The sequence below is a fragment of the Tursiops truncatus genome, chromosome 11 (genome assembly GCF_011762595.2).
Source record: "Tursiops truncatus isolate mTurTru1 chromosome 11, mTurTru1.mat.Y, whole genome shotgun sequence".
Classification (NCBI taxonomy): Eukaryota; Metazoa; Chordata; class Mammalia; order Artiodactyla; family Delphinidae; genus Tursiops; species Tursiops truncatus.
The window spans coordinates 48686748-48698185 of NC_047044.1; positions in this window are offsets into that span (position 1 = coordinate 48686748).

Below are 11438 nucleotides of genomic sequence, written 5' to 3' on the forward strand. Positions count from 1 at the left end.
CGGGAACTACGAACCCGCAGCCTGCAAAAAGGAGACCCCAAACACAGTAAGATAAGCAAAATGAGAAGACAGAAAAACACACAGCAGATGAAGGAGCAAGATAAAAACCCACCAGACCTAACAAATGAAGATGAAATAGGCAGGCTACCTGAAAAAGAATTCAGAATAATGATAGTAAAGATGATCCAAAATCTTGGAAATAGAATAGAAAAAATGCAAGAAACATTTAACAAAGAACTAGAAGAACTAAAGATGAAACCAACAACCTGGAAGAAATGGACAAATTCTTAGAAATGCATAACCTGCCAAGTTGAATCAGGAAGAAATAGTAAATATGAACAGACCAATCACAAGCACTGAAATTGAAACTGTGATTAAAAATCTTCCAACAAACAAAAGCCCAGGACCAGATGGCTTCACAGGCGAATTCTATCAAACATTTAGAGAAGAGCTAACACCTATCCTTCTCAAACTCTTCCAAAATATAGCAGAGGAAGGAACACTCCCAAACTCATTCCACGAGGCCACCATCACCCTGATACCAAAACCAGACAAGGATGTCACAAAGAAAGAAACCTACAGGCCAATATCACTGATGAACATAGATGCAAAAATCCTCAACAAAATACTAGCAAACAGAATCCAACAGCACATTAAACGGATCATACATCATGATAGAGTGGGGTTTATTCCAGGAATGCAAGGATTCTTCAATATATGCAAATCAATCAATGTGATACACCATATTAACAAATTGAAGGAGAAAAACAATATGATCATCTCAATAGATGCAGAGCAAGCTTTCGACAAAATTCAACACCCATTTATGATAAAAACCCTGCAGAAAGGAGGCATAGAGGGAACTTTCCTCAACATAATAAAGGCCATATATGACAAACCCACAGCCAACATTGTCCTCAATGGTGAAAAACTAAAAGCATTTCCACTAAGATCAGGAACAAGACAAGGTTGCCCACTCTCACCACTCTTATTCAACATGGTTTTGGAAGTTTTAGCCACAGCAATCAGAGAAGAAAAGGAAATAAAAGGAATCCAAATCGGAAAAGAAGAAGTAAAGGTGTCACTGTTTGCAGATGACATGATACTATACATAGAGAATCCTAAAGATGCTACCAGAAAACTACTAGAGCTGATCAATGAATTTGGGAGAGTAGCAGGATACAAAATTAATGCACAGAAATCTCTTGCATTCCAATACACTAATGATGAAAAATCTGAAAGTGAAATGAAGAAAACACTCCCATTTACCATTGCAACAAAAAGAATAAAATATCTAGGAATAAACCTCCCTAAGGAGACAAAAGACCTGTATGCAGAAAATTATAAGACACTGATGAAAGAAATTAAAGATGATACAAATAGATGGAGAGATATACCATGTTCTTGGATTGGAAGAATCAACATTGTGAAAATGACTCACCTACCCAAAGCAATCTACAGATTCAATGCAATCCCTATCAAACTACCACTGGCATTTTTCACAGAACTAGGACAAAAATTTCACAATTTGTATGGAAACACAAAAGACCCCGAATAGCCAAAGCTATCGTGAGAACAAAAACGGAGCTGGAGGAATCAGGCTCCCTGACTTCAGACTATACTACAAAGCTACAGTAATCAAGACAATATGGTACTGGCACAAAAACAGAAAGATAGGTCAATGGAACAGGATAGAAAGCCCAGAGATAAACCCACACACATATGGTCACCTTATCTTTGATGAAGGAGGCAGGCATGTACAGTGGAGAAAGGACAGCCTCTTCAATAAGTGGTGCTGGGAAAATTGGACAGGTACATGTAAAAGTATGAGATTAGATCACTCCCTAACACCATACACAAAGATAAGCTCAAAATGGATTAAGGACCTAAATGTAAGGCCAGAAACTATCAAACTCTTAGAGGAAAACATAGGCAGAACACTCTATGACATAAATCACAGCAAGATCCTTTTTGACCCACCTCCTAGACAAATGGAAATAAAAACAAAAATAAACAAATGGGACCTAATGAAACTTCAAAGCTTTTGCACAGCCAAGGAAACCATAAACAAGACCAAAAGACAACCCTCAGAATGGGAGAAAGTATTTGCAATGAAGCAACTGACAAAGGATTAATCTGCAAAATTTATAAGCAGTTCATGCAGCTCAATAACAAAAAAACAAACAACCCAATCCAAAAATGGGCAGAAGACCTAAATAGACATTTCTCCAAAGAAGATATACAGACTGCCAACAAACACATGAAACAATACTCAACATCATTAATCATTAGAGAAATGCAAATCAAAACTACAATGAGATATCATCTCACACCAGTCAGAATGACCATCATCAAAAAATCTAGAAACAATAAATGCTGAGAGGTTGTGGAGAAAAGGGAACCGTCTTGCACTGCTGGTGGGAATGTAAATTGATACAGCCACTGTGGAGAAGAGTATGGAGGTTCCATAAAAAACTACAAATAGAACTACCATATGACCCAGCAATCCCACTACTGGGCATATACCCTGAGAAAACCATAATTCAAAAAGAGTCATGTACCAAAATGTTCATTGAAGCTGTATTTACAATAGCCCAGAGATGGAAACAACCTAAGTGTCCATCATCGCATGAATGGGTAAAGAAGATGTGGCACATATATACAATGGAATATTACTCAGCCATAAAAAGAACGAAATTGAGCTATTTGTAATGAGGTGGATAGACCTAGAGTCTGTCATACAGAGTGAAGTAAGTCAGAAAGAGAAAGACAAATACCGTATGCTAACACATATATATGGAATTTAAGAAAAAAAATGTCATGAAGAACCTAGGGGTAAGACAGGAATAAAGACACAGACCTACTAGAGGATGGATTTGAGGATATGGGGAGGGGGAAGGGTAAACTGTGACAAAGAAAGAGAGTGGCATGGACATATATACACTACCAAACGTAAGGTAGATAGCTAGTGGGAAGAAGCCGCATTGCACAGGGAGATCAGCTCGGTGTTTTGTGACCGCCTGGAGGGCTGGGATAGGGAGGGTGGGAGGGAGGGAGATGCAAGAGGGAGGAGATATGGGAACATATGTATATGTATAACTTTTTCACTTTGTTGTAAAGCAGAAACTAACACACCATTGTAAAGCAATTATACTCCAATAAAGATGTAAAAAAAAAAAGAAAGAAAGATGTTAAAAAAATTTAAATTAAAAAAAAGATTTTACAGAAAAAAAAAAAAACAAAAAAAATATACAGCAGTCAAATTCGTGACATGGAGCCATAGTTTGCCAACCCCCGATGTGGGTGATGGATATGTTTGCAATTGCCGTTCAAAGGCTGAGCCTAGACTCTAAATCTTAAACATTTGTTTTGACAACTTACCCAAAAAGGTGTGTTTCTGTGTGTTTGCGGGTGGGGGTTAAGTTAAAATTAAAATGAATTTTCTCATGAGGAAATATTCAAAAGAGAAGGTACTTTCCAAATATGTTGAAGGATGCATTAGTTATTTTTCTATATCACAATAAAATTCATATTAAATAGGCTACTGGAATGAAAAGAATCTTTTTTAAAAAGCTGGGATCCTGATATCGATACACTGAATAAACTGACAATACCCAGCTGAGCCTTGAGCACCACTGGCCTTGACCTTCAGCTTTGCCCACGAGCAGAGTCTCCCTTCCAGGAATTCTAGCGCACAAAGTCAGCGGCACGTGTTTCGAGGCCTAGCTCCTCCTTCCATCTTGGTGGCACTGTTGGGCGTTATACTGATTGTGCTGTTATCTAGGCAAAGCACATGGCTTGTAGAAAGCTTAGCATGACTTTTCCAAGGCCACTCTTACTTTCTGATTTTTGTCGATGGTGATGGTCCTTTCCTTTACTTGAGCGTTTTCCTGAGATTTTAACAGACACTTCCCAAGGAGGATTTTTATGTAAATTTCAAACAAACCAGTGAGTTGAAAACAGCTCGTGCTGACCATCAGCGGAGAGCAGTGTCATTCCCTTTGCTGCAGAACCTTCCTCTTGCACGGCGCTGCCAGCCTTAGGCGTAAAGCTCTGGCAGGCAGTTTAAACGATTGTTGTTACAAAATCAGTACTTGTGGGGCTTCCCTGGTGGCGCAGTGGTTGAGAGTCCGCCTGCTGATGCAGGGCACACGGGTTCGTGCCCCGGTCCGGGAAGATCCCACATGCCGCGGAGCGGCTGGGCCCGTGAGCCATGGCCGCTGAGCCTGCACGTCCGGAGCCTGTGCTCCGCAACGGGAGAGGCCACAGCAGTGAGAGGCCCGCGTACCGCAAAAAAAAAAAAAAAAAAAAAATCAGTACTTGTGTACTATTATAACTTACTCCAAAATATGCAAGTAAATTGCATATACATCAAAAGGGAGTGTATTGTTTGGCCTTTAACCATTTTGTAAGCTGCCCTGCAGAGTCCCAGGATTACAGGAGCAGGCCTGCGCTCTTCCTTCTCAGGAACCTGGAGGCAGCATCTTGGGGTGGAGCAGAGGAAAGGTCTGTCTCTGAATTCTTTCCCTGGCTGAATCTGGCTTAAAGATGTTTCTTTGTCTCCAACGGAGCTTTTCCAGTGGCATAATGACCACAGCACCTATTTTCTACTACTCTTTTGTACTCTGCCTGATGGCAATATTATTTTCATATTTGTCCCTCCTCCTTGAGGTGTTCTTACAAAGGAAGGGTGCGGGAGGCTCATCCTTTGTCGTTGTCTACATCTCCCAAATAAATAAGTGGATGAGATCTTCCTTTATTCATTCTTTGACTCCATGATGCCTTCTGTCTACTAGTCAGTGTTCCAGGGCTGGGGGTAAGCAGTAAACAAAACAGGCAAAATTCTTCCCCTTGTGGAGTATACATTCTAGTGGAGGGAGTTGGAAAATTAAAACTAATATTAATTTAACAAGTGGTAAGTTCCGTGGAGAAGAGTAAAATAGGAAAGGGAGAAAAGGATGCTAGAGGAAGGACAGGGGTATGATTTTTAATATGGTAACCTAGGAAGGCCCCACTAAGAAGGAGGCATTTGACCAAAGACCTGAAAGGAGAACTGAGGGAGAGAGCTGTATGGATTTCTGGGGGAAGAGAGCTCCAGGTGGAAACAACAGCAAGGGTCCCAGGCAGACTGGAGAGAACAGCCCCAGGCACTGAGGCTGGACCAAAAGGGAAGAGGATTAGACCATGAAGAGGACATGGGCATTTATTCTAAATGAGACAGACCAATTACACTTGACCCTTGAATAACATGGGTTTGAATTGTGCAGGTCCACTTACACGGGAATTTTGATGATGAATTTTCATCATCATCATCATTCCAGGAGGACAGGAAACTAGAAGCAGCCCTGCATCTTCTGACAGGGAAAGATAAAAGCAGGAAAGACTTCTTAAAGAGAAAAAATCGTCATAAGAATTCATTTTAAAAGCAGCTGATGGTGTGATTATGCACTGGGATCCAATTTATTGCATGAATTGGGATGAGCCTAAAGGGACATCTCTTCAGTAGCAATTTAGGTCCCTAGGAATTTGGCGCAGCTCTGGAACAGTATTTATCCTGGAGGAGAATATACATCTATAGGAAAAAAGATAGAATTCTGGAAAAACATGGTGATGATTCCACATGAAAAACAAATATAGGAGACCTTGGATGACTTGGATAGAAACTGTAATGTATTAGCAGTTCCAGGAAAAGCAGAAGACAGATTTGTAACTGAGCAATGCAAGAATGAGATAGTGCTATGCCAGGGAAGAAGGGACTGAGCTGCCAAGTGCTTTTCCATTTGAGACAGATAAGGTTTATAGCAGGCAGCAGGAACAGCCAAAGACTGGAGATACATGAATCTCATAAAATTATCTGAATGTATTCTGTGCTGTAATGGGCATCTGTCACTTTTTCTGTTTGTCTGGCATCCTTTACTGCAGAGAACGTGATTTTCTTGAGTCTGTCAATCAAGGGGCCCTGCTACCTGTGCCACAGGGATGGACTTGTGACCCAAGGTGTTCAATCAGGTTATCTCATTTCCTGGGCCACAGTGATTGGTCCAGAGGAAGACACGTGACCTAAGCATGACCAATCAAGGTTTTCTGGGGGGATTGGTACAGATGCTGAAAGTCTCTCCTTTTGAGATTACTGGCTGTCAGGACCACATAAGCCTGGAGCTTCCTGGAGCCCTGTTGTCACCATCTGGAACAAGACTAACAAACCCAAACCTAGACAAGAAGAATCAAAAGAGAAAGAGGGAAGGAGGGAGGGAGAGAGACACAGAGACTGAGATTCCTGCTGATATTATTCGATTGTTTGCACCCCTTGATTCAGTCATAACTGAAGCTGCCGCTTCTTGGGGCTTTTCAGTTATGTTAGCTGATCGTTTACTTTTTTGCTACTTTTGCTGCTTTCAGTTTGAATTAGAATTTTTTCCATTTACAACCAAAGAGTCAACTAAGAAAAGTTTGAAAGAAATGATGAATTTAACCAAAGGATAAAGGCAATTTGTGGCAAACTAAACTGAAGTACATAATTCAGTCTACCCAAAAAAAGATAAGACATGTTTAAAGACGTTATGAAAGATTTGGGTAAAGATGTAATTTGGGGTTAAAATGGCCAGGGGACACCTTCTGCCAAATCAATCCCAAAAAGGACAGGAGCATGGCTCCCATGGACATGGCAGATAGAAAAATCCTCAGCGTCTGTCTGTGTCTTGGGCAGAATCCTTCTAGAAGTTTGTAACCCATGTCCTGGTCTTGAACATCTGATATATAAGTAACTATATCACAGCCCCAAATCTATTAACCCAGTAGCCTCAGCACACCTGAGATAGTAAAACTGCTCCCCTCCAATGGGAAATGATTTTACAATTACAGGAGGCTTAGAATTAAACATAGGATCATGAAATACATTGGGCCTGTAGTATTAATACTATTTATTAATAGGTTTGGGAATAGAAATTATAATTTGTGTGTTTAAAGTGTTAGTAGTGTTTAAGAAAATCTGACATATTAGAGAATCTGAAGAATTTAGCTTCATGATTTCAATTTGAAATTTATACTTAATTTATTCTCATTATCTTAAGTTGCAAAGTTCTGATAATTTGATAAAGTTTGTATAGTCTTTGAATGTTTTGACTCATTGTGTTTCTAAGGGCCAATTTTTAGAATTACAAGTACTTGGACTTTGCTTGTTGAGGTTTAAATCAGCCTTGTCAAGCATCTGAATTGCTTGATATATTAAATTGTAAATATTGTTAAAACCTTAGGGGAATTTAACTGATGGTTTATTAATGTGACTAATTGTATAGAGGATTTTAATCTGCTAAAATTGAATTAAATAGGTGGATGGATAGTTGTAAATTTTATAAAAATTACTTGGTTTATAAGTAAAATCAGAATTGCAAAGTGATCTTAAAGGCCTAAGAACGTTATAGTTTTAAATTTGTAACTTAAGTTAATATTATTTCAATATTCAAATATCTATTTCCTTTCTGTGCACAAAAGCCCTCACTTCCCCCAAATTGGAAAAAATAACGCATAAACACACATGGTAAGGAGTATCATCATAGATGCAAAAGCTGTAGATGAAACAGCACTTCTGTAGAGAATGAGAAACACAGGGCCTGTATGGGGCCTGAGATAAGGCAAATGATATAAAAATATTCATAATAAACAATGATGAGCCAACTGGACCCAGCTACCAGGAAGTAAAAAATAAGATCAAAGAATCAACAACTCAGGTGGTAATAACCCAAACTGATTCATTCATTCATTTGTTTTTATTCAACATATATTTACTGAATATGTACTACATGTCAAGTTCTGTTCTAGCAGTTCCAGGATATAAACGAAGAAAGGAAAATATGGATTACAGTTTGGATGTGAAAAAGACAAAAAGAGAGTAAGTGAAGTAATTGGAAATGGAGGAGAGATGCCAGCAGAAGGTTGCTTGGAGAGAGGAAAGAGCAGGTTGTCTTGTCTCAGACTTCTCAGCTTCGCCCGATGTCAGTAAGCATAGGAAATAAGGAGCAAGAGCATCTCAAGACACATCCACAGACGACAAAAAACAATTCAAGAGAAAAGAAAAAGAGGATAACGCACTCAGTAATAATAGACGCCAGACACAAAAGAGAAAAGGCTGGAGGGGAGAGTAATCGAGCCCGAGACAAGGGGAAGAGGCAGCCGGCACAGTCATCAATGAGAAGAATGGGGGAGGTTCAGATCAAGGCTTACAGGACTAATTAAAGTGACACAAATATGGGTTAAGTACAGCAGAAAGTAGGGACAGGCAGTAGAAATAACAGGAAGGGAAGAAAAAAAAAAAAAAAAACCGTGAAGGGCTAAGTCTGTGGGACTCTGAGAAGAAAATCTGGAGATGAGCTGAGGCAAAAGAAACAAGCCTGAAACCAGAACAGCTTGTTCCAAAAGACTTGCGTTGGGCGCCACACATGGACCTGGAGAGGAAGGGAGACACATGGTACAAGGACTGCTCAAGAAGAGAAGCCTATGATCACGCTGTAGAGAAAGGAGGGTGAGCTGACTCCTGGGCCTCATTGCTCACGAAAGAGCAAGCCTTTGGAAGGTCTGCTGATGACCCGTAGTCAGACAGCCAGAAAAATGGAATAAGTAATGTAAATGATGATTTGGGGAAGGGCATAATTTTGTTCTGATTATTTAAAAAATATTCCCCAAACATAAGTTAAATATAATCATTCTAGAAGAATGAGAAAACACAGATAACCAAATCAGGTATGAGAAAAGAAAAATCGCCACCCTAAACAAGACAGTGACATTTCTGAGGGAGAAAGGGCCACTGACTTTTCTAATTAGTTATTTGAAATTTTCTGTAGGAATCGCCAACCCATCCTGACCCCACCCTGAAAGCTGGTAGTGATGATTCATACCCAGGAAAGGTAGTAAACAAGATTGCCAAGTCCCAGTCGAGAAAAAAGAGTTTTAATCAACTAATCTGAAATATTCCCTTCAAGTTCCTGTAAAAATATGGTGACAAGAGCTGTAAATGGTTCCTTTCAAGCATTCATCAGACTACTGGTTAGCACACAATGAGGAAACAGCGCTCCAAGACCAGGGAAAGAACCATCCTAAAGGATTAGAGAGAACAATATCAAGTGCTCACATATGCCTTTTCCCACCAGACAGACTGGAAAATTTCATACTTCATGGGTCCTTGAGTAGAGAGCTCAGAAAGGCCTTGCCTCAGTACTGGGGTAAAGTTAGTCCTAACCTCAATATTGCTATGGTCCTGCCTAACAAATCTTAAAGGTATGACCTGAAAGAATCAAACTGTTTCCAAGTAACTTAGCTGCATCCCCAAACAAAGGTCAAGAATACTTATAGGAATAATAATTTTTTAAAAACCACTTAACAGGGAAAAATACCCAATGTCTGGTATACAATAGAAAAAATTACCAGGAAAGCAAAGAAGCAGAAAAATACAACCATCATGAGGAAAAAACAAAAATTGTAAATTGAAACCAAACCAAAACTGAAGCAGATATTAGAACTGAGAGACAAGGATATTAAAACAGCTGTTATAGCTGTACATTGTATGTTTAAAAAGTTAAGTAGAGACATAGAAGATATTAAAAAGATACAAGTCCAACCTCTAGAACTGAAAAAGTATGTTTGAGGTGAAAAATTACACTGAGTAGGATTAATGGCAGATTAAACATTTCAGAAGAAAAGATTAGTGAACCTGAAAACACAGCAATAGAAACTATCCAAAATGAAATTTATAAAAATATGACATGGAAAGTAGAATACCATCTCTTGAAGGTAGACTGGTGTGTGTGTGTATATGTGTGTGTGTGTGTGTGTGTGTGTGTGTGTGTGTGTGTGTGTGTATATATATATATATATATATATATATACACACATACTTTTAAGTGAGTTATAGGTAATAAACCAACAAAAGGATATAAAATAGAATCATAAGAGCAATTCAGTCAATCCAAAAAGAGGCAGAAAAAGAGGGAAAAAAATGAACAAATAATAGATAGAATAAACAGAAGGCAGATAGCAAGGTGATAAATTTAAACTTTAGCATATCAATTATCATAGTAAATACTATTTAGGCATCCTAATAGAGATTGTCAGGATTCGGTAACAACAACAACAAAAATCCAACTCTATTCTTTCTGCAAGAAATGCACTTTACATACAAAGAAACAACTAAGTTAAACACAGAAGGATAGAAAAGATACACCATACTATTACAGACTGAACCGTGTCCCCCGCACCCTACAAATTCCTGTGTTAAAGCCCTAACTCTCCATGTGAATATATCTGGAAATAGTGCCTTTAAGGAGGTGATTAATGTTAAATGAGGTCATAAGTGTCGGGCCCTAATCCCATAAGACTTATAAGAAGATGAAGAGACGCTAGAGGTATGATCTCTCTCTCTCTGCGCCACCCCCGGCGCACAGAGAAAAGGCTGTGTGAGGGCACAGCAAAAAGGCAACCATCTGCAAGCCAGAAAGAGTGATTTCACCAGGCTTCAACCTTGCTGGTATCTTGATCTTGGACTTCCAGTGTCCAGAACATTAAACATTTCTGTTGTTTAAGCCACCAGGCTGTGGCATTTTGTTGTGGCAAACTGAACAGACTAATACGTGTGCTAAGATCAATCAAAACGAGGCTGAAGTGACTATATTAATGTCAGGCAAAGTAAATATTAGAGCAAAGAATAGCACCAGAGACAAAGGTCATTTCATAATGATTAAGAAGTCATCATCAAGAGTACATAACAGGGGCTTCCCTGGTGGCGCAGTGGTTGGGAGTTCGCCCGCCGATACAGGGGACATGGATTCGTGCCCCGGTCCGGGAGGATCCCACATGCCGCAGAGCGGCTGGGCCCGTGAAGCATGGGCGCTCAGCCTGCGCGTCCAGAGCCTGTGCTCCGCAACGGGAGAGGCCACAACAGTGAGAGGCCCGCGTACCGCAAAGAAAAAAAAAAAAAAGGACATAACAATAAATGTGTACCTAATAAAAACAATTCAAAATATGTGAAGCAAAAACTCATAAAACGCCCAAGAGAAAGACAAATCTACAACCAAAATGAAAATATCAGTACCCTTCTCTTAATAATCAATAGAACAATGGAGAGAAAAATCAGTGAAGATCTAGAAGACCTGAACAAAACTATCCACCATGACCTAATTGATATTTATAGAATACCTCACCAAACAACAGCTGTACATACATTCTTCAAGAGTACTTGTAACATTAAACAAGATAGACCATGTCTCAGTAAATGGAAATGAATTCAAGTCCAACAGAGTATGCTGTCTAACTATGATGGAATTGAATTAGAAATCAATAACAAAAAGATTTCTGGAAAACTCCCAAATTTTTGCAAACCAAGTAACACACTTCTAAATAAGCCATGGATAAAAGAAGAAGGCAAAAGGAAAAGCAGAAAGTATTTGAAC